Source organism: Hydra vulgaris, chromosome 15 (genome assembly GCF_038396675.1).
Source record: "Hydra vulgaris chromosome 15, alternate assembly HydraT2T_AEP".
Lineage (NCBI taxonomy): Eukaryota > Metazoa > Cnidaria > Hydrozoa > Anthoathecata > Hydridae > Hydra > Hydra vulgaris.
The window spans coordinates 35,336,766-35,341,325 of record NC_088934.1 but is presented as its reverse complement, the minus strand read 5'-3'; positions in this window follow the sequence as shown (position 1 = coordinate 35,341,325).

Below are 4,560 nucleotides of genomic sequence, written 5' to 3'. Positions count from 1 at the left end.
TTAAAAATATATAACTGGTGTAATAATTTAAAAAAATGCACCTTTTTATTCATTTTTGTCGCTGGCTCTAAAATCATGGCGAAGCCACTGGTTTAAGAATTATTAAATCTATTGATGCTATTCATAGTATTTAGTGCTTGTTTTTAGACCAGTGTATTTAATAATCTTGACGAATATTTTTTAATGAAGGGAAAGGAAATATGCTCAGCTGCTTAATGCTCAACATCAAGAAGATCATTGAAAGAGTTTTATTGGAAATCATGTGCGTAAAATGCTAAATGTGTGCGTAAAATGCTAAATTACTTTTTAAATTATTCTATTATAAACTTTTATTTAAACAGGGTAAAATTTTTTATTAACCAATAAGTTAATATAAAAGACAAAATATAATAAAATAAATAAAGTTAATAATAGAGTAACAATAACAAAGTTAAGTTAATAACAATAAAGTTAAAACAAGTCAGCGACCTTATTTGTCAGGGTTCGTGTTTCGGTGTTATAGAACTTACGAATAAGAAAATGTTAACTACTTAATAATAGATTGTGAATAATGTTTTAAGAATTTTTTATTTTAAATTATGTCTTTTTAAAAACCTTGAATACTTCGGTTATGCAACTCTATTGCTAAGTTTATATATGATGAAGGGTATTCAGGGACAAATGTTCATATGAAATCAATAGAAGTTAGCAACCAGCACAAGCAGCTATTTAATAAGTTTGCAAAGTTTTATAACATACTTTCTTCCGAAAATACTATTTCAGCAGAAAATTTAAGTATTCTAAGTAAGTTTCATATATTAGTTTTATAAAGTAAAATATGCATAAATTATTCCTAATTATCTTATTAACTTTTAGTTACATTAATGTTTAAATTATTAATAAATAAAAGAAGATATATATATATATACATATAAATATATATATATATATAATCATGTAAATATATATATATATATATATATATATATATATATATATATATATATATATATATATATATATATATATATATATATATATATATATATATATATATTTATATATAGATATATACACTTTATGTGAGTCAAAATTTACTACTAAAAATAGTCACAATTCCATACTTAAATTAACTAAATGAAACATACATGAATAGGTGTAACAATAAATCATCAATTTGAATCATATAATGTACTTCGTTTATAAAATAGAAACCAGTTAAAACCATATCATTCCTCTATCTTTGATCCAACGGAGCTTTTCTAAATAAACTTACACCTAGAATCGAATTATAACAAGTCAAAAAAAATTATGCAGTATTTTTCGAATAAGCTATGACAAATTGTTATTATTAAATTTTATTTATTCTTTACCATATAAAAACAAAGAAAAGTTACATGCAAAGAGATACACAATCAATCGCTAACATAAATACTCGCATTCTTTTTCAGAGTCCTCTGTAGTCGTAAAACCAAATCCTTTGCCTACTTCTAAATATAATAATAGTACCTTTTTAGAATTTATATAGTAAAACAAATATAAACAAAAATGTAAAAATAAAAATGTAGAACCAGTGTAAACAGATTACGATATATATCAAGGCTACCATAATACAATAAACAGATTCAAAATATTATTCATCCCAAAACAAAAATAAGATAGTTTCTTTCATATAGCACTTCACCATTAATATAAAACTATAACAGTTTTTTATTCATATAAAACAATTAAAATAGCAATAAGTACTGTTAAAATTTAATTTTACAATACAAGTCTTTTAACTCTAAGCTTGTTCCATAAATAATCAATTGGAAAACTATTATAGGCAGCTTTCATTGCATGAAAACCAGTTGACAAAAATAACCAACTATCTTCTACCCGACAACATAGAACAACTGCCTCTGCTTCAATATGTTTTTAAAATAAACAACTAAAGCCCAAAACTGAGAAAATATTGTAATAGATCATCTAAAAAAAAGGCATGATTTGTTTTGTTTACCTATATATATAAATATATAATTATATATATATTTAAATATACATATGTGTTTATATTATATATATATATATACATATATATATATATATATATATATATATATATATATATATATATATATATATAAATATATATATATATATATATATATATATATATACATATATATATATGTAAATATATACATTTACAAACAAATATATATGTATATATGTATATATATATATATATATATATATATATATATATATATATATATATATATATATATATATATATACACACAAATACATATATAAACACATACACACACATATATATATGTATATATTTTATGTGTATGTATGTATATATATACACACATATATATATACATACAAATATATATATATATATATATATATATATATTTATATATAAATATACATATATATGTATATATCTACATAAATATATATGTTTAAATATACATACCTATATATAATCTACATATTTCTTATATATATTTATAAGAACATGCATAAATACATAATATTAAAATAAATAAAAATATATATCAAAGATATATGATAAAGAATAAATGTTAGAAATAAATATACAACACCAACTCTAAAGTTAAGACTAAAATTATATTTATTTTATATACATATAAAAAACGTATATATTTCTTTTGTATATATTCATAATTTACCCATATATACATGCATAAAGTCATAGTTTTAAAATAAACAAAAACATATGATCTAAATATATATATATATATATATATATATATATATATATATATATATATATATATATATATATATATATATATATATATATATAATATATATATATATATAATATATATATATATGTATGTAAATACTATAGTAACATAAAAAAAAAAAAGCCACAGTACATTTTCTGGTTCTACCAAACTTAAAGAGTCTACAAAATAAATATATATATATATATGTATATATATATATATATATATATATATATATATATATATATATATATATATATATATTTATATATATATATATATATATATATATATATATATATATATATATATATATACATATGTATATATATATATAGTTTTTTGACACTTGTTTTAAAAACTTGCTGAATGATGTGAAGATGATAAAATAATGAGAAGAAATAAAACATGGATTAAACCTAAAAATTTTAAATTTATATGTAGCTCTTCCAGATCACTAAGAGGTCTAATTTTTTTTTTTTTTTGTAGACTCTTTATATATATATATATATATATATATATATACTTGGTAGCCGCCGCCTCTATTCATCCGCTGCCGCCAATTTAGTTGATATTCACCTAGGGCCAGACTTTTATTAATAGCCACTTATAGCCGCTATTTTATTCAAAATGCAGCCGCCGCTAAAATACTGCTGAAATGGTTAGTTTTTGTTTTTTAAAACTATAATGTTACGCTTAATCCTTTTTTTTTTCTCTGATTTTCATTAACTTTGTTGTGCTAACTTCGTTTTTGCCCTTAGTTTTCGTTGGACCATGGCAATATAATAATTTTTACTTCCATGGTTTGACTCGGTTTATAGTTTGATAACAAATATTTCTTATTTACCGTCGCATTAGGAGCAAACTGCATATAAAAGAAATTTCATTCAGTAAAACGTTCTACATCAAGTGGAAACATGAAAAATCATTTTTTTTAGTACACAAAATTATTACTGATAAAGTATCTACTGAAAAAAAAAAAAAAACATCTTAAAAAAATGGTGCAGCGTTAGCGGTTTATCATCGAAAGCAAAATTTGATATTACTCGTGGCATTGCACTTTAGTTCTGTACCGATTTGCTATCTTTTAATCTTGTTATAAGAACTGGTTCTATAAATTTTTTTGAAAAAAATTTGGGTATAGTTACTCCATTACGCTCATCTTTGGCATGCGGGGCTTTAATTGATATGTTCAAAGCTGTCAAAAGAAGTGTCAAAGATGTTTTAAAACATTCCATCGCTGCTTCTTTACTCTTTGATGGCTGGACAGATAAATACAAAAAACTCTCATATATAGGTGAAAAGTGTTCAGTAATACCCAGTGAATAGGATAAAAAATTTTTTACTTTAGCTTGTACACCACTGGAAAACCACACTGCAGAAAATATGACAGATTTTATGAAAAATGTTATTAAAGATATGTTTAGCAAGCAATACGGAGAGTTGCATTTGCATAATGCATAATGTTCACAATGGTGCTGCAAATATGATAAAGACTTCTAGTCTACTGGGTTGTAAAAAGCCACAACATTGCTTAGCTCATGTGCTGAATTTACTTTTGGTTTTTGATGGTCTTAACAAATGTTCCAATGTCTTAAAAATGCTCAAGAAATGTCGAAATATTGTAACATGTTTAAGCTTCAAATCTACTGTTCTAATTAACGAATTTTTGTTTACAAATAATGATGTGGATGTTTATAATAAATTACGAAAAATTGCTGAAGTAAAAGAACTTGTTAATCTTGATGAACAATTCCCAATTAAACTAATATTGAATGAGAATAAATTAAACCCAAATGACAATCCAGTTATTGCAGATAGTGAGGAT